Source organism: Macrobrachium rosenbergii, chromosome 14 (genome assembly GCF_040412425.1).
Source record: "Macrobrachium rosenbergii isolate ZJJX-2024 chromosome 14, ASM4041242v1, whole genome shotgun sequence".
NCBI lineage: Eukaryota > Metazoa > Arthropoda > Malacostraca > Decapoda > Palaemonidae > Macrobrachium > Macrobrachium rosenbergii.
Genome location: NC_089754.1, coordinates 56,344,771 through 56,368,729, shown reverse-complemented (window position 1 = coordinate 56,368,729; position 23,959 = coordinate 56,344,771). Strand labels below are relative to the sequence as shown.

The following is a 23,959-nucleotide window of genomic DNA, read 5'->3' as shown; positions in this document are numbered from 1 at the left end:
TACACAGACCCTCCTTCGTAAATACATTAGTATTTGCATTTATATTCTCTTGTAGTTACGAGACGTAGCAATAAATGTGTTTGTATACATACACACACATATATGTATACATACATACATACATACATACATACACATACATACATACATACACACACACACACACACACATGTATATATATATATATATATATATATATATATATATATATATATATATATATATATATATTTTTTTTTCCAACAGAAGTAACTCTGTCAAGCGGTGTTATCCTAACTTTCAGCAAGTATTTATAGGCTGAAGTTTCTAGCGCCACGCCCTGTCTCACGAATATTCAAGCGCTTCTTACGTATAGGCGGCGTCTCGGCTTTCAACTGGTGGTCACCACTCAAGCACAGACCAGACCCAACGTTGCTTAACTTCGTTGCTCCAACGACAAGCGATTCGGTGAGCGTGTCTGCGAGAGTACAGCCTGTGTTATTACAGTAGATCACCTGTTTCCTGAAAATGATCCTCTGAAACAGCAACGAATTCAGGAGGTCTTCACAGCAAATTTACATTTGTGTTCCAGTCATTTGAAAACTGCATTTCATATCGTCCGCATTTATTTTGCTAGGAAAAACGTGATTTAAAATTGGTCTCCTTTCTTTTTCTGCCTGAATGATATCCCATATTCAGTTTTTGCTTCTGTAAACATCAAGCTATTCATAGTAATATCGGCAAAATACGTGTCACTGAGGAATTATACTACAGAGAATGCTTGTTGGAAATGGAAAATGGAATATGAGTTTAGGCCACAGGCCAAGCACTGGCACCTATGAGGTCATTCAGCGCCGGAAAGGAAATTGAGAGTAGGCAGGTTTGAAAGATATAACAGGAGGAAAACCTCAAAGCATTTGCACTATGAAATAATTGTTAGGAGAGGCTGGATAGCAAGACGGAAGAAAATATGAATGGAGGTACAGTAAAAGGAATGAAAGGGGTTGCAGCTAGGGGCCGAAGGGACGCTGCAAAGAACCTTCAGTAATGCCTACAGGCACCACGTGAGGTGCACTGACGGCGCTACCCCCCTAAGAGGAGCATGCTTGTTAAACAAATTCAGCATGCTTGCTAAAACATTCATGTCATATGTACTGTACAGTATATGCAAACGCAGCTATTTAGTATACAAATACTCAGACATGGGCAAATGGACATTAGACATGTTCAAGCAGCCGCCAAACAGAAGACTGTTTTGATATTCGGAATACCAAAATGAATTAAATATCACTTGCCTGTCCTCTTTGTAAGTCCTGTCTATGAAAACAGCATTGTCCTATGGTTTAGCAGTTCCTTCACGTAAATTCTCTAAATTGCATCAGACAAATGCCGTTATCTTATTTACACAGGGTTTTTTCACCTCGCCAGTGGACTGAATGTTTTACTTCTGTTAGAATTCCTGAAGCAATTCTCAACAATAAGCTTCAAGTAAATGACTGTTTATTTTCTCGGTAATTTTCCATTGTCAATCTAATCATCCAAATATCCATCGCAGGTCCTTTATTTATTTACCTATATTTTGTTTCTCTACCTATTCGTTTATTTTACATCTCAATCGCAGTCTATCTATTGGATTATTCATGATCTGTCAATAAAACTATACAATAAACAAGTAAAAAATGCGCCGAAGTTTCTTCGGCACAATCGAGTTTTCTGTACAGCCGCTACACCGCATAATCAAGGCCACCGAAAAATAGTTCTACTTTAATCACGGCCCGGTGGTGTCCTATCCTATATCGTTGCCAGAGGCACGATTATGGTTAACTTCAACCTTAAATAAAATAAAAACTGCTGAGGCTAGGGGGCTGCAATTTGGTATGTTTGATGATTGGAGGGTGGATGATCAACATACCAATTTGCAGCCCTCTAGCCTCAGTAGCTTTTAAGACCTGAGGGCGGATAGAAAAAGTGCAGACAGAATAAAGCGCGGACGGACAGACAAAGCCGGAAAATAGTTTTCTTTTACAAAAAGCTAAAACGTAACTATAAAAATGTACTATTTACAACAGTATAATTACCCAACCTTCATTCAAAAACGAAACACGCCTTCTTCAGCATTCATACAAACACACCTCTTGCGCTCGGAAAGGCGTTGCCAACACAAGGATCACCACTATCAGTCCTTTACGCACATCACACCTCGAAGCTCGATGAAAAGCTGCGGTTTTAGCGTAGATGCGTAGATGCGAGTCAGGGGATAATCGTTAGCTTACGGCTTCCCAAATTTAATCTCGTTTGCACTTGACGCGGAATTTAGGTCAGCAGAAACACCTGGGGACAACAGCAGAGTTGACATTCATCCCTGTCTCCAGCGACGCTGTGCAGTTGATACTCGAACCAACTGCGCTGATGACAAGATGATGAACACCTTGTGAGGTTAGGCTGGGTAGCTCGACAATCATTAACCTTCAAAGCGATGAGCAAACTGGCTTATTTGCTTCCGCTGTCGGGAGGAAGGCGTCCTCTCATATTAACGTAGACGTGGCTATGTCATAACGTTTCTCCTGAGAGAGAGAGAGAGAGAGAGAGAGAGAGAGAGAGAGAGAGAGAGAGAGAGAGAGAGAGGTTTATACTTTGTAGATTAGGGAAAGTGAATGAATTATTTCTGAAGTACTCTAATTCCTCGCGAATTCTAAATTCACTTTTTGAAATCCATGAGAGAGAGAGAGAGAGAGAGAGAGAGAGAGAGAGAGAGAGAGAGAGAGAGAGAGAGAGAGAGAGGTTTATACTTTGTAGATTAGGGAAAGTGAATGAAGCATTTCTAAAGTATTATAACTCCTCGCGAATTTTAAATTCACTTTTTGAAATCCATAAGAGAGAGAGAGAGAGAGAGAGAGAGAGAGAGAGAGAGAGAGGTTTATACTTTGTAGATTAGGAAAGAGAGAAGCATTTCTAAAGTAGATAACTCTCAGAGAAATTCAGATAAGAGAGAGAGAGAGAGAGAGAGAGAGAGAGAGAGAGAGAATGAAGGTTTATACTTTGTAGATTAGGGAAAGTGAATGAAATATTTCTAAAGTATTATAATTCCTCGCGAATTTTAAATTCACTTTTTGAAATCCATAACTCACACACATACTTGCAGGGGCAAAAACAGGTACGAATGGAGAATGAAATTGCAAAGGTGGCCGTAATATCCTGAGTTACTGGAGAGTAGTGCATCCTTTGGGAGTGCTTTGTTGTGTTCGTATATGGGCGTGGTATGCACAAACAGCGGGACCGGTGAGAAATTGGGGGAAAAATACATAGCATTTGAGAGAGAGAGAGAGAGAGAGAGAGAGAGAGAGAGAGAGAGAGAGAGAGAGAGAGAGAGAGATGGCTAATACAAACGCGAGCCCTTGAATGTCATTTTTCCAGTCGAACGTATTCTGCAACCCGAGTTCTTCTGAGGCTTCATTATGTGTCTTTTGTCATAGCACAGATGCACGACATTCCGAGTTGGCTTTTAAACGTGAGGAGAGTGCTCTGTGGAGGGCGGGTGGCTGTAGTGTAGGTAGGGATGGGTTTAGGAATCCTGGGTGACCAAAGAGGGTGATGGTGGGCGGCGGGCGTGGCCTGATCCTCAGCTTTAAAGTGGAGTTGGGAGTGCCGCCCTACCTCCCAAAGGGACCCGTGGGCCCCCCTCTCTGCTCTTTCCTCCTTCCATTTTCTCTTCTCCTGCTCTTCCTCCTCCTGCTCTTGCTCCTTCTTCTTTCCCTTCCTCCACACGAGTTTGCACTACGCGGGCCTTTCCTGTGGTCTCTTCCACTCCCTCTTCCCCAGTCTTGTTCTCCTGTACCGCGATTCTCCATCCCATTTCAGACCTACTTCAACACGAATCTTCTTCTTCTTCTTCTTCTTCTTGTGATACCGAGAAATGGGTCATTATCTCGTATTCATATTTTCTTTTTCCCTCTCTGACCGAAATCAAAAGTGTGCCAAATTGATTTCTAATCCCGTCGACAACGTTCATTTCAGAGAAACCGACTCAGCTCTTTAAAAACTTCATTCTCATTTTTTTTTTCCAGGTGGAAATTAGCAATTCTATGGAATCTAGGTTGTCCTCTTAATGAAATTTCACTTGGGAGTTTTAGCTGAAATGTCAATTGCAGGTTTGAGTTCGTGAGTAATGATTGTGAACGCGCATGTAGGTATATGGACACACTAACACACGTATGTATGTATGTATATATATATATATATATATATATATATATATATATATATATATATATATATATATATATATATATATATATATATATAAATTCTGAGTAGATATTAGTACAAGTAGAAGGATGTTTTGGTGGGAGGAGAGATGGGCGGAGCCACATCTGATCACTATCTGGTAGAGGCGAAAGTTGAAGTAGATAGATGCTTTTAGTTAAGAGGAAATGATAAAAAAAAATGCCTATAAATGTTATCAATGTTATCAAAACGAGTAAGTTTGCTGAGAACGAAGTGAGTGTAGAACATAATAAGTAGACGGATGAGAGGTGAGGTGAAAGTTGAACTGAAATAATCGTTTCTGTTCCCTTTTAGTGAAATTTTCGTAAACAAAAAAATATGTAATTTATCTTACTTTTGTTAGCAACTTTAGCGTTTGGATTGTCCTCATACCCTTTGTCTACTGTTATAAACCCAGCTATACTTCTCCGTGTAAGGTACAAGACTGAAACGGATCTGACTTCAAGGCGTCGGAATAAAAATGCTTTTATGCCGTGATGTGATCGGCATTGCTATACGCTTGTTGCTCAAAGCAACTTCAGTGTGAGTACTAATCCGCTTGGGGGTTGGAATCTATTATCTTAATTATTCAATTAACCTCACTCATTCACACATATTTATAATATATATATATATATATATATATATATATATATATATATATATGTAGAAAGTTAATGTTTTCTACTTTTTGTGTTCCTAGACGGAATTCTGTTTTAACAGATAATGTATCACAGTCATATATATATATTATATATATATATATATATATATATATATATATATATATATATATATATATATATATATATATATATATATATATATATATATATAAATCGTATATTTCACAGTACATGTGCTCTTACGAATCTTCCATTACACTGCTTTGTAAAGTTACGAGTTACTTGATTCATGGTCTGAGAACAGAAACTACATAAACATGAATCAAAGCGCTATAGATATTTTACAACTATTATCATTCCATCCAGCATAATTGCTCATGGTCTGCACGCAAGTTATGAATTGAATTGAATTGTATATAGAATTTAGGCCACAGGCCAAGCACTGGGACCCATAAGGTCATTCAGCGCTGAGACGGAAATCGACAGTAAAAGGTCTGAAAGGTGTAACAGGAGGAAAACCTCAAAGCAGTTGCACTATGAATCAATTGTTAGGAGAGGGTGGATAGCAAGATGGAAGAAAGAGAATATGAAAGCAGGTACAGTAAAAGAAGCGAAAGGGGTTACAAGTAGGAGCCGAAGACACGCTGCAAAGAACCTTAAGTAACGCCTACAGTGCACAGCATGAGGCGTACTGAAAGCACGCATCTCCTCCACTTCTCGTTCCCACCACAAGGTTAACAATATTATATTCTTATATCCTCATACATACGAATCCCCTTTTTTTTTTCCAGCGGATTATATTCTCGTGACGTTATTCAACGGAATCGAAACCATAACGAACATTAAGGGGAGAATCGTCATTATGCAAATGCGAACAGGGAAACTGCAAAGGTATGCCAGAACGAGGTCATTGACATTTGTTTTCACGTTCGATGTGGACGAGGCTTGTTGCCCCTCCGACTTGTATTCTAAAAATCGTTCTCGCCGAAAATTCACTGCACCATAATTTTGGGGGTCGAACTGAACACTGTTAAGATACGACGCTCATAAAAGCCCCCACCGGACGATTACGTGTAAGGAATAATGAGAAGGTTCTTATGTGTGTAAAGTACAAGATTGATATCTATTAGCTTATTCAATTGCATGTTCATCGAGAATATTACATTCTGATAAGAAAACCGTGGAAAAATTATCAGTATCAGTTTCATGAAATTCTGTAGGTATTCAAGAAATCATTTTGAATAAGGAAAAGTGCTCAAATATGGGACAGGTATAATTTTGTTAAAGGGATTCCTTTTGATTTCCCAGTTACCAAAAATTCAGTGGTTCCTAATTCCAGTCATACACGAATAGTGAAAACAAACCGTATGTACATAGACATGCACGTAAATACATATTGTACATATCGATCGGACAGAGAGAGAGAGAGAGAGAGAGAGAGAGAGAGAGAGAGAGAGAGAGAGAGAGAGAGAGTAACAGCATACTGATCTCATCAAGTTCCTTTTCTCCATCCGGCCTATTTTCAAACCAAGCCATCTCTGAGAGTCAGGTGGCAGAACACCAAAATACAACATTAAAAAAATGCTATATTTCCCAGTGTAACGAGACTTGTAAGCCTAAATGTGTGCGGATAAATATATAATACAGCTTTATGGAAGACGCGTCACACAAACGGCATTAAGGAAATATGTGGCTTGGGGGGGCTACGTCTCATCTCGATTTACGAGCTGATTGGCATCCCGCTCTCGAAATGTGCCTAGAGAAGCGAACGGTACAAGTTACGTCGAAACTATTTGCCAGCATTCCACGTGAAGCCCGTGCAGGCAGTCAGTCGCCTTGATTGCAGATGTCTGCCGCGTCATTTTCTCAGAAATATGGACCAAATAAATCCACGGCTGATACGTTTAGTTATATAATGAAATAGGATTAAAGAGAAGATTAGCTATACTTTTCTTGACTTCCAGGCAGAGGTCGCTTTCAATAGCGACAAAGAAGCGTTTGTGTTGTGTAGTGAGAATTTTGCCTCATCAAACGTGTACTTTATGTCCGGCATCAGATAGCAGACTATCTCATAAACGAGTGAGAACAAAAAGGAATCAAATTTCACAGCAGCCCGACAAGTATAATGATAAAATAAAGTAGCATTTTCGAGATAATCCGAATTGGTTTCCAAGGCAAAAAAAAAAAAAAAACATTTGTTTCTAAAAGTTGTTTTGCTCAAAAGTTCATCTCATGAATCATTGTATCTGCCAACTGTCATCAAGTTTTGTTCCCAAATTCTTCTTCTTCTTCTTCTTCTTATTATTATTATTATTATTATTATTTATTATTATTATTATTATTATTATTATTATTATTATTATCCAGTAGATGAAACCTATTCATATGGAGGCAACCCACAGGGGCCACTGAATTGAAATTCAAGCTTCCAAAGAATATGGTGTTCATTACGAAGAAGTAAGAGGAAGTAACGGTCTGTAACTCTGCGTCGGAAGTCTGCTGCTAACACGCACAAACAGACATAAACAGACGCGGGTGAAACAACCTACTTTTTACTTAGCTAGTGAAGATATGGTCAAAGCTAATAACAGAAAAATGTATTCGAGTAATCTGAGGATTCAGCAAAAATTTGATTTTAATGACAGTTTCCAAAGAGTGAATATCCGGCTCATTAAAGTAAAATGAAGCTCTGTAGCCATTTCGGGAGAAGGAGCATTGAAATGCTCCAGTTATTCGGAGCTGAGCTGCGCTGTCACATGACAGATTTGCGTAATGCCCATAATCGAACTGACAACGTGAGTAACAGGGGAAAAAAAATAATCTTTTTCATGAAAACGAACCTTTCTTCGGAATTGTCCAAATTTACGAATTTGGATGAGTTATTAGCATAACTGAATTGAATATAGAATTTAGGCCAAAGGCCAAGCACTGGGACCTATGAGGTCATTCAGCGCTGAAACGGAAATTGACAGTAAGAAGGTCTGAAAGGTGCAACAGGAGGAAAACCTCAAAGCAGTTGCACTATGAATCGATTGTTAGGAGAGGGTGGAAAGCACGATGGAAGAAAGAGAATATGAAAGGAGGTACGGTAAAAGGAACGAAAGGGGTTGCAGCTAGGGGCCGAAGGCACGCTGCAAAGAACCCTAAGTAATGCCTACAGTGCACCGCATGAGGTGCACTGACGCACTACCCCCCTACGGGAATTAGTATAACATTTCATTTCCTGATCATATTTTGATTCGAATAAAAATGGCCTACCTTTCGCACAGTACGAAAAAGCCTTCCTAGAGAACCCAACTCACAACTCTTCTAAAACGCTAATTTGGGACTCGACTGCCCCGACCTTAACCTCTTAAAATTTTACGGGAGTAATTATCTCTGAAGTTCCAGGGTTATGGAGACGTTTAAGAAAAAAAAAAGTCAAGACCCCTCAAACATAAAGAGACAAGTTCCTCAGAAAAAACTCAGAAAGAAAAATATTCCGAAAGTAAAACAAAGCAGTAAACAAACAACCGACGGATGAAAGGGAAGTGATGAGTTTTTATTATTCACTGTGATAATTCACGCGTGAAGTTCGCCTAGCATTTTGCTTTATGCATTCAAGTTCCAAAAGCGCGCAACCTATGTCAGAATTGCTACAGACTTAAACTAAAGTTCCCTTTGGTTTTCTACTCATTATATATATATATATATATATATATATATATATATATATATATATATATATATATATATATATATATATATATATATATATATATTATGCGTCTGTGATGGTGTGTAAGGTAAATCTAGAATAGGAAATGTTCCAAAAGAATGGACAGAATCAATATATTGGCTCCTGTTTTAGGGCAAAGTGATAAAAAAGGATAATAAGAGTTGCAACAGTATAATGTTCCATGGTGCATATATATATATATATATATATATATATATATATATATATATATATATATATATATATATATATATATATATATATATATATATATATATATATATATATATATATATATATATATATACATACACACCTGGTCCAACACCTATGTAGCTTGTATGCGTTTTATGTTGATCAAACATACCGACATACGCCAACATGGCAGCATGTTATACAGGTATGTGCTTGTATAAAATGTAAGTAGGCTAAATACACATGGATACCATGTACATACTAACAGCTGATTATATTCATATTTCTGCTTCGAAGCAGTTCACAATACAGGAAGAGCTCTAAAACCTGTCTCCAATCCTTTAAAAGAAAATCCTCTACAATTTACTGAATACCTACAGTACATACCTCCCCATATATCTTGACATCTAAGTGATGCCACCTGCCGTGCATTCATTTATGCAAGATTCAACATCTCAGGTACAGAAGCGAGTGCCCTCCTGAAGCCAGAACGTTTCCCGGAGCTCGTAAAATTTTATGTCATATGCCTCCGGGACCCCAAGAGATTATTAAGAGGCTCAATTGTGTCAGTCGTTCCCCGAGGAGACGCGTCTTTTCTCCCGGAAAAGCTCTTATGTCAATGAAGCGCGGGGTCTCAGCCCAATTAGGAACAGACCCTTTCTGTACGACTTACGGCCTGTCAGATTTGGTGGAGTTTTGTGTTGACGTAGTGTGACGTCCTGCCTTTAATCGAGTATCGGAAGATCTGAAAACATAAGGTTGAAAGGGCAAATACGTCAGCCCATATCTTTCCACTCGTAATTTCTTTTTCTTCTCTTCTCTCTCTCTCTCTCTCTCTCCATTAGCTGACTAAATCTTTTTAATCTGCTTGAGATTACAACCGAACCTCACCCGCGCTCTCTCTTTTTCTCTCTGTCTCTCTCTTTCTTTCTCTCGTCCCTATATCCTTGACGGGTCCTTCAAACACCTCTCTTCTTCGACCTCAACTCTCGAAAGAAATCGGCACTCTCGCTGCCGCTGGGCCTCTGAAATGAGCAGCCGTGAAACCATCGGGTTTCGTACCGAGAGAGACTGGCTCCTATCTAGCGACGGATGAAGAGGCTGTCTAGACCAAGGTCTAGAGAATATTCTCTAGACCTGGTCTAGACGCGCCTTGAAGATATAAGATCACTTTATGTAGAGCGTCAGAGGGGAATCGAGGTTCGGGATTCGTCGCTAAGAACTTCTGTCATGCCCCAATTTATATTTTTCAGGATCGATGACGTTTACGTTCAAACGCATAATGCGTCAAGAAATGTCTGAAAGGAGAAAAACGGACGACAGAGGATAATTCGGAAAAAAAAGGAACCTAATTAACCTAAAAGAAGCGTTAGGCCTCTCTGTTGAAAAAAAAAAAAACTTTCTTATATGTTAGCTTGATGTAGTTGAATCTCATTCCAAACCATTGTCTGTCATATTTCTTGATGTATTTTTTATTAAATCTTATTTCATAATAACCTAGGAAAGGTTCTTTGATTCCAGTATAGTGTGGTTACAATGTGACTGCATTCAGAGATCTCGACCTTCCTCAAAGCTGTTATAATTACCCTTTGCTTTTAGTTTTCTAAAAGGAAAACTACTGTGCCGGCTGTGTCTGTCCGTCCTCAGATCTTAAAAACTGCTGAGGCTAGAGGGCTGCAAATTGGTATGTGGATCATCCACCCTCGAATCGTCAAACATACCAAATTGCAGCCCTCTAGCCTCAGTAGTTTTTATTTTATTTACAGTTAAAGTTAGCCATAATCGCGCTTCTGGCAACGATATAGGATAGGCCACAACCGGGCCGCGGTTAAAGATAGATCTATTTTCGGTGGCCTTGATTATACGCTGTAGCGATTGTACAGAAACTCGATTACGCCGAAGAGATTTCGGCGCATTTTTTTTACTTGTTTTCATTTAGATTACCGTAATTTAAGGACTGAATGTCTCAGTCAGCGAGATGAACATAATATCCTCGCCCTCCTTCACTTATATTACCCAAATCTCAGCTCCAGAACCTAAAAGCTGTTTTATCCTTATTGGTCGGTTGGTCAAGATTGTCAACAAGCGGAAGAACAGGGCCACTCTCAAGACATCGGGCTCAGTCTAGTGGGAACTGTAAACAGAAGCCCTCTCTCTTCTTGGAGGTCTGGCCTGTTGACCTTTCGGCAGAGTAGGCCCAGTCAAAGCGAAACTCCTTTCAAGACATTTCCCTTCGAGTCTCATATATGGACCAGGAGCAGCATTCAGATTCTTCAGGGAATATATAGGCCCTGGTACAGACCTCTTCCAGAGAGAGCGCTGATATCTTTGGTGTCCACGATCCCTTGAGTATTCTACCTTGTTGACAACTCGGGCCCTTTTTGGGTGCTTATCTTCACGTTGTTACACAAGTTCAAGAGTTTATTCAGGTGGAAACCGGAGCCTGTTGGGCACACATGCCCCTCGATGTTGGCCCACTAAGACTGAAAAGTGACACAGAACTGCTCTAAACGAATACGGCTTGAACGTGAACCAAAGGTGACTGACCCTACTGAGGAGAACAAATTGCAACAATTATTTTGAGTATCTTGAAACTACGGCATTGATATTAAAGCTAAGTATTTGGCAAGCAAAGAAACAGCAATTTATGAGACATATCCGTGAGTTCTTTTTAGTTTTCTGAAAAGAAAATTATTGTGCCGGCTTTGTCTGCAAACTGGTATGTTGATCATCCATCCTCAAATCATCAAACATACCAAATTGCAGCCCTCTAGCCTCAGTAGTTTTTATTTGATTTACGGTCAGAGTTAGCCATAATCGTGCTTCTGGCAACTATACAGGATAGGCCACCACCGGCCCGTGGTTATAGTTTCATGGGCCGCAGCTGATACAGCATTATACCGAGACCACCAAAAGATAGATCTATTTTCCGTGGCCTTGATTGTACGATGTACAGAAAACTCGACTTTGTTTCTTTCGACAATGTTGCTTCTTCATCCCCTGACCAGCAGATACTCAATGGGCTCATGTGCCAACGTCGTCTACTATTTCTTGATATCAGCCGTCCGAGTAGTAACTAGACGCAACGTGCCCTAACTTCTCTGATTGGAGAACCTTCGGTGTATAGCGAAGGCATTACTGGCGTCCGCTCAGTCAAGCACGACTGTATACACTTTTTCATTTGTAACATTTCTTCTTCACCTTCAGTGTGTCTTTCCCGTTCCTTTCACGATTCAAAATAATCTTCTTTTTCCAATTTAAATGCTTCCGTTGACTTCAAATTCCAATTCAGTGGGGGTATGAGGCTGAACGCTAGTAAATCAAAACCATATTCTTTGGAAGCTTGAATTTCAAGTCAGTGGGCACCTGTGTGCTTGTTACATATGAACAGGATTCATGTTCTTAATAATAATAATAATAATAATAATAATAATAATAATAATAATAATAATAATAATAATAATCATTATCATCATCATCATCATAATCTGCAGAGTCATTTTCCGTTTCAAGTAAATGTAATCTTTTGTTGGAGGGTAACGTTATCTTCCACTACTTACTTTGCTATCACTCTTTGATATGTTAATCCCGTATGAACGGTTCCTTCACAATTAATGGGTTCATTGATACGCGAATAACCCTGTTGGATTTGAGGTGCCCGGTCGACTCAGCGCCTCGAGAAATACAGCTCTCACTGCTGAAATGTCGATTCTCTAGAACTGCTGCAACTGGTCTAGAGGTGTACCAGACCCATTTTGCTCTCGTTCTTTAGAGCATTTTATCACTTTGGCAACAGGACCCTTGCTTTCTTCTAGCCTGTAACATTTTGAAATTTTCTGTGATGCGTTAGGAACCTCTTCTCGCGTCTCTCTTCCTCTACTTACTCCCCGCAAAATAGTTTACTCTTCCTCGCAGTCTGTTGGCGGTGTAAATTTCCTCTCCTTCACATATTGTCATGCTAATGGTACCCTCTTTAAAGTTCCCTGAAACCTGTTGCGTCTTCTCAGTCTTCTTTGTAGTAGTTTAAAAACAATTACTGGGCGTTATAACTCCCCCAGTTTCCCTTTCTTCTTCTCCAAGCGCTACTCAAGGACTCTGCATCATTTGCAAATTCAGTACATGATTCAACTGAACTTGTTCGTTTTGCATGTATCTATTTATGTCCGCATTCTTAAAGATAGATGTTTTTAAATGCTTTCCTAATTCCTGCGCTGTAGAATAAAAGGTAGCAAGCTACATTTTAAAACTACTCTTTGTGAAGCATTGACAACAGCTTGCTTGTTCTTAGACAAAGGGTCACTTAAGAAATTACGCCAAGCGTTTTAAATACCGACACTAACTTCAATGACCTTACTTTTTTTCGATACATTTTGTTTCTCTAAAAAAAATAAGGATAAAGATGATAGTACAGTACTGTTTACATTTACCTATGTAAGTACACACACACACACACACACACATATATATATATATATATATATATATATATATATATATATATATATATATATATATATATATATATATATATATATATATATATATATTATTTACTAACACCTCTGTAGCCTAAGTAGTTTTTATTTTTCTTTAAGGTGAAAGTTAGCCATGATCGTGCTTCTGTCAACGATATAGGATAGGTCTGAACCAGGCCGTGGTTAAAGTTTCATGGGCCGCGGCTCATATAGCATTATACCGAGACCACCGAAACATAGATCTATTTTCGGTGGCCTTGATTATACGATGGACAGAAAACTCGATTCGACGTATTTTTTACTTGTTTTATCCGAGAGGGAATTTTTGTTTGTATTCAGTAATTAAAACCATTCCTTTTGCCGGAATGTCATGAGCGGTTTGGGTGGGACTTGAACAAGTCCGTTTAACAGAAGCCCTCATATATCTGCTGATAGTTTGTTGTTTTCTATAAATACAGACTGTAATCAGCTGGCAATGACTTTTCCTTATCTAATCTTTTATTTTTTAAAGTGTACGTCGATACATTTCCCTTTCGGCTGAAAGGTTACAGATAAAAAAGGAAAGTTCGATGATAAGTCGTTGTCATGTCTCTGTGAATATCATATGTAGTTCAATTGGTTATATGCAAAACAGTACCTATCCTCCAGTTATGTGAACTTGTATTGTTGTCATGTTATATTAGCAACTAGTATAATGTTTATCATTATATCCCTCCTCCCCCTCCTTCCTTATCATCATCAATATCTTCCTCACCATCATCATCATCAGTCAAGAACGCCCTCAGAAAATATACGAGCTCATACTGTTGAAAACTTCAGGCCTGACGATCTTTCCTTATCGAAGGTCGTCTACAGTTCAACTGGGCACTGATACACTCAAGAAAAACAGGTTTGCATCATCCACTTAACTTAGGCCATCTTATCTTATAACTATTCACATTTTTTTCTTTTAGCAATAACTCACTTGATATGAAACGTATCGGCTGTAATGGTTTCCTCTCCCAACCGTAACATGGCTATTTTGTGATGAGAGCTCACGTTGCAATATATATATATATATATATATATATATATATATATATATATATATATATATATATACAGTATATATATATATATATATACAGTATATGTATATATATATATATATATGTATATATATATATATATATATATATATATATATATATATATATATACATTACTAACATGGAAGCGAGTAGAAGTTCCTATCTTCCTACTCGGAATTAAACGGTATTACTCACCGTTCATTTTACGTTCATTCCAAAGCTCTAAAATGGAACACTAATAAGACGAAAGGATTTATGTTCTTCCTGCCCGATATTCGCTTTACTGGAGGCAATAAGGACGATGCTAAAATTTATGCCTCACAAGGGGATAAGAGTTAATAGGATTCTACAGAGAAAAGGATTTGGTTTAGGAGGTCTGTTAGCTCTAAGTCTTGGGAGATTTGTCTGTACGGAATCCGTAGTTCGAGGAAAAAGTAGGTTGGTCGGGAGAGTGAAAATACTGCACATGTTCCCGGCTTTCCTCGTACTTGTGCAGTGTTCTCAGAACTGGTTCGATATTTGCAGCCCTTACAACAAAAACTTCTGTTTTCTGAGTTCTCTTCTTTCATCTGTACAAGTCATTAAAAAATTTTCACCCCATCTCCTCAAAAGCACAATTTTTTCCGTTATATAAAATACGTTCTTATGTTCGTAAAACTTTCTCTTTCCCTTTAATTTATATTTCTTGTTTTAGTTATATAAAGTACGTTTTTACATTCGTTATACTCTCTATCTCTTTCCCTTCAATTTATATTTCTTGTTTCGTTCTGCATCAGCCATTCTCCTACTTCCCATTTCAGACCCCTCACTTTATTATATAGCCATTAATTTGTATCTTTTTTGCATATGCACCGTCGACAACTCCTTTAATATTTATCTCCGGACATATACACATCTGTTTATGCAGTGGCTTTTCCTAACTCCTGGTCGCATTCAACATTTTTCATTATACTTTGCGGTGTTTGGTTAAATCCCTAAACCTGACCTCAACTTTTCTGATTGTAGGGGGAAGTCATCTGATTTAATTCTTAATTCCTCAATCCTTAAATCGCATCCTTTAACATCTGTAAATTATCAACTTTAACCTAGGCACCAAAAGTTTACTCTTTCCTCCAGGCAAATTCAGAATAAGTTTGAACTGGTAGCTTCACAAAATCTTTAAACTCCCAACAATACATTTAGGCATCATACTATATCATTGCATTCTTATCGGGTTTACTGTATCCTAATCCGTACTCAGTTCCTCATCCAACTTGATGCATAGCCTTTGAAGTCGTCCCACAAAATGACATTAAATCTGCATAATCTACATACCATCCGTCCACACCAACTTATCACAAACTTTATCTGTAGCGATAAAAAGCTTGGCCACATTCGATACTTCAAAACAGGCGCCAAGTTTAATGCAGGGTCCACATTCAACTCTATTCATCTGCCATAAATTTAGCACTTGAAACTCTTGCGCCTCCATCCCTTCCTAACCCGATTCTCTCTCTCTCTCAGCTCTCTACTCTTTCTCAGCCCCCTCCTCATCTTTCAAAGCCATTTGCAACCACAACTTTCACATTTGCAACTCCTGCAGTTTTATTGACTTTCCCATGAGAGATGGTTCATCTTGTGTATTGCTCGAATTCAAGGCCCTGTTTCGTCTCTGTAATTGCTTTTGCTACCTGTAGTAAGAGGTCTCTTTTTCAATCTCTTAAAGATGCTGTTAATCCCAATTATTCAGTGATGAAGACCGACTGCATTTTGTTTTGGATATCTATTTATTTTTTTCCCCTGTTGTGATCTGACTAAAAACTTGAGAAGCCATTTACATTTCCATCCACTCACATGTCCATTGTTTAACAAGACCTGACAAATACGAGAAATGGGCCAAACAAAAATCTAACAAGGAAAAAAAAAGGGTGGGGATGGAAAAGTTCCACAAGCCCACTCTGAGAAAACTGTGAATTAAATCTGTAAACACTTTAGCCAATGAATGGACTTTTATCTACTGTACTGATTCTGGGAAAGTTGAAAGTTCAGGCGGATACGCACTGGCAAGGTCGACACTAAGGAGGATTCGTCGGTTTTTCTGTACTGTCACCAAACATACTGTTTATAGTCCTATAACTACATCTTTCTTTTCAGGTTCCTTCTGAGGAATTCTCAAAACAAGTTTACTTCTATTCCTTGTCATTATCTATCGATTCATTTATTTTTTAAGTTTCAATTTAGACCAAGGGTAATGTCAGGAGAACTCGGTGACCAAACGCTGATCGACAGGGGAATCGTTTGACCAATCTCTGCACAGCTGTATAAATAATAATGCCAGCAATTAACATAAAGAACAAATGTAAAAAAATGCGCTGAAGTTTCTTCAGTGCAATCAAGTTTTCTGTACAGCTGCTACAGCGTATAATCAAGGCCACCGAAAATGGATATATCTTTCATAGGTCTCGGTATAATGCTGTATGAGCCGCGGCCCATAAACTTTAACCACGACCTGGTGGTGGCCTATTCTATAGCGGTGACAAAAGCACTCTTATGGCTAACTTTAACCTTAAATAAAATAAAAACTACTGCGGATAGAGGGCTGCAATTTGATATGTTTGATGACTGTAGGGTGGATGATCAACATACCAATTTGCAGTCCTCTAGCCCAGTAGTTTTTAAGATCTGAGGGCGGACAGAAAAAGTAAAGTGCGGACAGACAGACAAAGTTGTCACAACAGTTTTCTTTTACAGAAAACTAAAAATTGAAAAGATAAAATGAGTCTTTCATAAACAGTTAACAAGGAATGGTGGAGAATCTTAAGATTTCTTACCATGTGAATTAAAATTATTTTACTTTTGCGATAGGTCAGACGAATGAACAATTGAAGCAATGTGTATGTGTATGTATGTATATGTATGTATACACACATATACACACAAACACACACATATATATATATATATATATATATACAGTATATATATATATATATTTATGTCATTTAACAGCCTGTATCTACTTTCATATAATTTCATGTATCTGCTAATATAAATACACACACATATATTTATATATATATATGTGTGTGTGTATACATATCTTAATTTACAAAAAATACGTCACTCTAAAAAAGATACACTACACGTGTACATTTTGTCCAGTTACACTCATTTCCTCCATACTGGGGAATGACTGAAGGACGCTTAAAGGCCTTATGGCAGACGACTAATGTTCATGTAGCCTCCCAAAAATGCTCTCCCCAGGTCAACAGACGCCCGTTCTAACTCGTGGTTGTCTTGTAACTTCGTGTAATTCATGTAATGAGGCCCCCCTCGTCCTGTTTGTAACCTCTCGCCGACCATTTCTCACGGCGGAAAATTGGGTGTGCTGGACTGCGCTGAACCGCACTGGAACCTCGAAGGCTCTTGACTTAATGAACTGAAACTAATCAGGGGGCGGGGAAGTCATTAATAACATTAGGGGTGAGCACGAGTGGGGATAATCAAAGAAAGCTCTTCAGTGACTTTGATGCATGACTTTAAACAGCGAGGGTTTTTCTTTTATATTTTTTATTTTTCCTACTTTTGTTTGGGATTAGGAAACACTTATGATGGTATTGGACTTCTTTTTTCTCAATCGCTGAAAGTCTCTAAAAATGCATTATTGGGGATCGCTTTCGTTTCGACCAAACGAAGACGTAGGGTCGAGCTCGTTTTAGAAGACTGTGGGTACGCTGCCACATAATTTCATTACGTTATCGAATTTATGGAATCATGTGGTTTACGTCTGAGGAATGGGACCGATGCGATTCTTTTAAACGAATGAATGGGACAAAATCATTCTGTGTACGTGAAAATGATCGCGTTGCCTATTATTGTAGGTTGTCACGACGGCATAAAACGACTGGGATCATCCTACTCACGTTTCGAAAATGTAAATGTCATAATTCTTTTTAAATGAACAGAGTGAGTTTCTGATTTCTATGCCTGATACCTAAGGCATGAGCTAAGGAGAGTAATGGCCAGACAGGAAGGCTCTTCCATAATACGAATGTAAACTGGAGCAGAGAAGAAACGAAGACCCGCCGGGAGTTCATCAGTAATTCTTCACAAAACATGGGAAAATCCGCCGAAACTTAGAGAACAGATTTTCGGTTTCTGCCCAGCAGGAATCCTACAACAAAGATTTTATACTCAAAGAAAGAGCGTTGGGGGAGAACAGAGGTAAAGTATTGGGATGTTAGCAACGGGCTTCCCTATTTGCATCGTAAAGGGAAGATTATCATGAAAATTAGAGAACGACAAAAGGGTCAAAGTTTCAATTTGAAATAGGTTTTTATTCCGGTGTTTTATGAGGATGAGAGACATACCGTTCGACCAACCAAGAGGGGGAAGAGTAATTGCATTCCGTATTCGGGTTTCAGAGGCTCGACAGTACTGCTATTAAGGTAAGGCGGAAGCTTCGTTCGAGTTATTTTCAGTGCCGGCGCTCTCGATTCTGTATGATTCAGGTACAGGTAAATTCCTTCTCTTACAGGATTGCTTTTTTAAATACTGGTTCCATATGGTGTTGAATAAAAGCTAATAAAGATCCAATGTCAAAGAGAAAATCCCAATACAATTTTATCTATCAACAATCATATAACAAACAGTACCACGAAGCATAGATGTTGGAAACAACGATTACTCACAGTTCAGGTTTTGCCCAAAATGTCCGCAAGTTTGCCACCTCGGGTTTTCGTTTATACGACTACAAGCTTATAATTTTAAATTCCTTGCTTATTTGATTTCTCCGACTAAATAACTCAAAAGAGCAATCTTCCAGGGGCTCACGTGAAGCGCTCGAGATTACCGAGAAATAGGCCCCGTGTTTTTCGAGAACTGAAAGAGTGCCCGGTTACCGAGAAATAGGCCCCGCGTTATTCGCCATTACTGTGTTATTCGCCATTACTGCCTCAACGCTGCACATTTGCTTGAGTGAAACGATGCCTTTTCTACATTCCCTTTTTACCGAGTCTCGACCCTAAGTATGGGCCAAAAGTCAGAGGCTTGCTGCTCGAAAGCTCACTCTCAGAGGGCACTAAAGGAAGGATGCAATTAGAATGAAGTAAGATCTAAGTCTACGAAGATAAAGAACAAGAAATGCAGTCGTTTTCATAAGATCGCACATTTTTAGGTAATAAAAGCGAATAAGATGAAACTTTCATTCACTTTTTGTAGTTGCAATGAGGTTCCTGTTAGATGTACTCGTATATGACTTATTTTACGTGAAAAATGATTTAACAGTCATGAAAAAATAAAGTATAAGATCGTAACTGGAAATAGAAGTGATATCTAACAGACTTCAAGTAATGAATTATCTAATATGAAAATAGCAGAACAGTTATATAGGCGATAGAAAACTGCTATAAATAATGACTTGAAGCATAAATGATAAGAAAATTATAACGCATAAAATCTTAAAAAAAAAAGTGAAAGACGAACACAACCAAGTTCAATACCTGAGAAAAAAACTCGGAGACGATACGAACGGAAGTTCATAGTTAAAGTTTTTCTATTGCCTAAAGAGACATCTTATTGCTTCAGTGGTCGTACACACGTTGGAAGCTTGAATTTCAAGTCAATGGCCCCTTTGGTGGGCTTGTTCCATATGAATAGGTATCATCTACTGAATAAAAAAAAAATAAAATAAAATATTGGTACTGGAAAAGATAAAGAGATTTAGCCTCTCCATCTTGCCAAAGTATGGCGCTGTTAATTTTGTGTTCAGAAATCCATGAATAAATTAGAGATTCACTACAACAGGACACGACAAAAATTTTGGGACCACCTTCAAAACGTAGAGCTGGAATCTAATTTACAAAATTAAAACGAAGTGGTTAGCTTTCAAAGGCTTCCAGAGATCAAACGTCAGTATTGATTGACCGGACTAGAGAGCTAAACTAAAGGCAACGCTTTGCATCAAAGTTTTCGGTTCCCACAGACCAATACTACAGAGGCATCTGGTAAACGAGTATTAAGTTTGATTAAAAAAAAAGTAAAAAATTGCGCCGAAGTTTCTTCGGCACAATCGAGTTTTCTGTACAGCTGCTACACTGTATAATCAAGGCCACCGAAAATAGATCTATCTTTCGGTGGTCTCGGTATAATGCTGTATGAACCACGGCCCATGGGACTTTTACCACGGCCCCGTGGTGGCCTGTCCTATATCGTTGCCAGAAGTACGATTATGGCTAACTTTAACCTTAGATCAAATTAAAACTACTGAGGCTAGAGGGCTGCAATTTGGTATGTTTGATGATTGGAGGGTGGGTGATCAACATAACAATTTGCAGCCCTCTAGCCTCAGTAGTTTTTTAAGATGTGAGGGTGGACAGAAAAAGTGCGGACAGAAAAAAGTGCGGACAGAATAAAGTGCGGATGGAGGGAAAAAGTGCGGACAGAAAAAAGTGCGGACGGACAGACAAAGCCGGCACAATAGTTTTCTTTTACAGAAAACTAAAAACCGTTAGATTTCGGTCAGTGGTGAACTGTGGTAAATAAAAATACGTGTAAAACGCTGACTTTCTGTCAAGTTTAATAAAATCAAAAGGTCCTCTGAACTACGATTATTATTTGAGAAAAATCAGAATAAGTGATTAAAACATTTTTAAAATTCTGAATTAATTTTCTTCGTGAGCGCTGTGCAGTCTTCACTGTATATTGTCCTGCGAACGTTCAATAGTGCCTTCGTTTTAGCTTTGCCTGTCCGTCCGCACTTTAATCTGTCCGTCTCAGATCTTAAAAACTACTAAGGCTAGTCGGCTGCAAATTGGTATGTTGATCATCCACCCTCCAATCATCAAACATACCAAATTGCAGTCCTCTAGCCTCAGTAGTTTTTATTTTATACAAGGTTAAAGTTAGCCATAATCGAGCTTCTGGCAACGATAGAGGGTAGGCCACCACCGGGCCGTCGTGGTTAAAGTTTCATGGGCCGCGGTTCATACAGCATTATACCGAGACCACCGAAAGATACAGCTATTTTCCGTGGCCTTGATTATATGCTGTAGCGGCTGTACAGAAAACTCTCGATTGCGCCGAAGGAACTTCAGCGCATTTCTTACTTGTTTATGTTTACCATTCATTTCTATTTTACGTCTTTTTTCAAGTTTCATCTTTGGCCAGCTACGAAATTTCTTATATTACTTTCGCCCTTGTTTTTGTTTTCATGCCATAAATCTACAGCTTTAAGGTCAATAAGCCTGTTGTTATTGCCCAACTTCTGCGCTTCGTTGAAAAGTCGATTCTTGAAATATTTACTATCATTTGTTTCTTCTAATTCCCTGTTCAGCTCTCCTTTTTCATCGGAAGCTGAACGAATAAAAAAGAAAGCATTAAATCTGTTTTATCTTCGAAAGTTCTCCCTTAAGCCCTTTCTTCGTTCGGCCATTGAAAAATCGAACCTTCATCCATTAAATCTTTTTTACATCCTTCGTCATTTTTCTGCTTTTCGTGATAAAACCGGAGGCTTTTAAAGATTTAAGGAACAACCTGTTGCCGTCACGGTACATAACAACTCTCCTAGAGTACCGCGGAGTTCCTTTTGTCTCTTGCTCCCGCCTGGTCGTCCTTTCCAAAGGACCTCTCTCTCTCTCTCTCTCTCTCTCTCTCTCTCTCTCTCTTTCGGTCTTTCCCGGTGCCTGTCATTAGCTGGGTTCTCTCTCTCTCTCTCTCTCTCTCAACCCATACTCTCGAAGACTCTGTTGTAATCATTAGCTTTCTCTCTGTTTCTCTCTCTTTCCCTCTTTCTCTCTCCCTCCCTCAATCTCTTTCTCTCTCTCTTTCTCTGTCTCCTCGGATGGAATAAAAAGTCTTTGAGACATTCTAATCCACGTAACTCCTTGAACTTTTTCTCTCTCTCTCTCTCCCTCAATCTTTTTCTCTCAATCTCTCTCTCTCCCTCAATCTTTCTCTCTCCCTCAATCTCTCTCTCTCTCCCTCTCTCTCTCTCTCTTTCCCCCCTCAATCTCTCTCTCTCTCTCTCTCTCTCCCTTTCCCAGCTGGCATTTCTCATGATGCTATTGGATATCTTTTTATGGATGATTATTCACGCCAGCAAATGCCTCTCTCTCTCTCTCTCTCTCTCTCTCTCTCTCTCTCTCTCTCTCTCTCTTGCGGATTGTAATTTCGCGATAACCTCTCGCTAACTCTTTTCTGAAATTTCGTTTTTCAAATATTACTTATTGAGGAGGTTCATCACGGCAACTTTTCCATGGGGTTAATGGCACTCCATCCCCATAAGATGGGGGTCTCACTCATGGCAACGAGAACTGTCTGTGGTGACGATTAGCGACACGAGAGCGAAGCCAACGACGATGACAAATGACGGAGATGATCATTTCCCATCGTCACTCTCCATCCAGACACACCAGTGCGGGCGTGGATGAGTGAGTGAGTGTGTGAGTGAGTGAGTGAGTGAGTGAGTGAGCTAGAGAGTGACTAAGAGGAGGAGGAGGAGGAGGAGAAGAGAGCGTATTTGGACCACACCCCCGCCACCCTAACGAGGGCTTCACCTCGGCCGGGCCGGTATGGTAGAAGCTGCGAAGTGAAGGGGCCTCCAGTTGTCTGCTCCTGGAAGCGTGTGGCGGGTTGTTGCTCTCAATAAAAGCGTTCTCTCTCCCAGGAGTGATCCTCAGTAGTGACGTCTTCTCCTCCTCCACCTCCTCCTCCTCCTCCTACTCCTACTCCACCTCCTCCTCCTACTTTTCCGTGCTTTCACCGTTGGATTTCGAACCTCTCGCCCTTCCCACACTTTCGAAATTCCCCTTAAAAAATCGTTGGTGTGTTTAAATGATCGCCTTCCTCCTCTCTGGGGAATCTTCTTCTCTTACTTCTCTGGAAATTTGAGGTAAACTCCCATCAACTTATAGTGTGTGTTTATGACTGTTGTACCGTGACGCTTTCCTCAACACGACACCCCTGGTCGAATGACTTCTCCTCTCTACCTTAGAGCCGCCTCGAGCACACATTTCACCTTTTTTTTTTTTTTTTAAGTTCGTTTCCGAATGCCTCCCAAACCTTAGTACTGCTGGCAAGCAACGCGAGGAAATGAGGATCGAAAGCCAGTGCCCCGACTGACCTGCAAGAATATTTTATTTTGCTGCTGATGTTTCTAGAGATCCTTTGAGGAGCTCAGGCATGCTATCCCGCACGTGTGTTTGTTTACCCCTAGAATTCTAGAGCATTATACGCAGTTAGCTAGAGCTACAACTCGCTCGCCACCACACACAGGGCACCCACAAGCAATAGAGAGGAGAGAACACGACGGATTGGCGCGCATGCATACAGTACTCCGCTTGGATTGTTAGGACACCCTCTAATGCCTGCTGCTGCATAAACAAGAAGGATAGACGCACACGCACGGACATCACGTTTGTGATTGTCTGTGCGCGTGGATGAGTTTGCGTGCCTGTTAGTGAATATGCACTTGGTGTATGTGTATACAGACACACCCACCCACACACACACACAAATATATACATATATACATACATACACGAGCACGCACATACATATATATGTGTGTGTGTGTGTTTGTGTATGTGTGTGTGTAAACGTAAATTGCATCTACATGATTTTCAAATAACACTGCAAATCTGAACACTATTATG

At 39.3% G+C, this 23,959-nt stretch overlaps 2 protein-coding genes across 2 annotated transcripts in view; one reads left to right on the top strand and one right to left on the bottom strand.

Moving 5' to 3' along the window:
• Positions 1 to 23,959, bottom strand: part of tank (EI24 domain-containing protein tank) — a 116,956-nt gene that overhangs the window by 39,496 nt on the left and 53,501 nt on the right. The window lies entirely within an intron of this gene.
• LOC136846185 (inactive dipeptidyl peptidase 10-like) overlaps positions 22,874 to 23,959 on the top strand; it is a 721,139-nt gene continuing 720,053 nt past the window's right edge. The window contains 1 exon segment of the mRNA XM_067117007.1: positions 22,874 to 23,196. The gene's annotated coding sequence lies outside the window, so the exon portion shown is untranslated.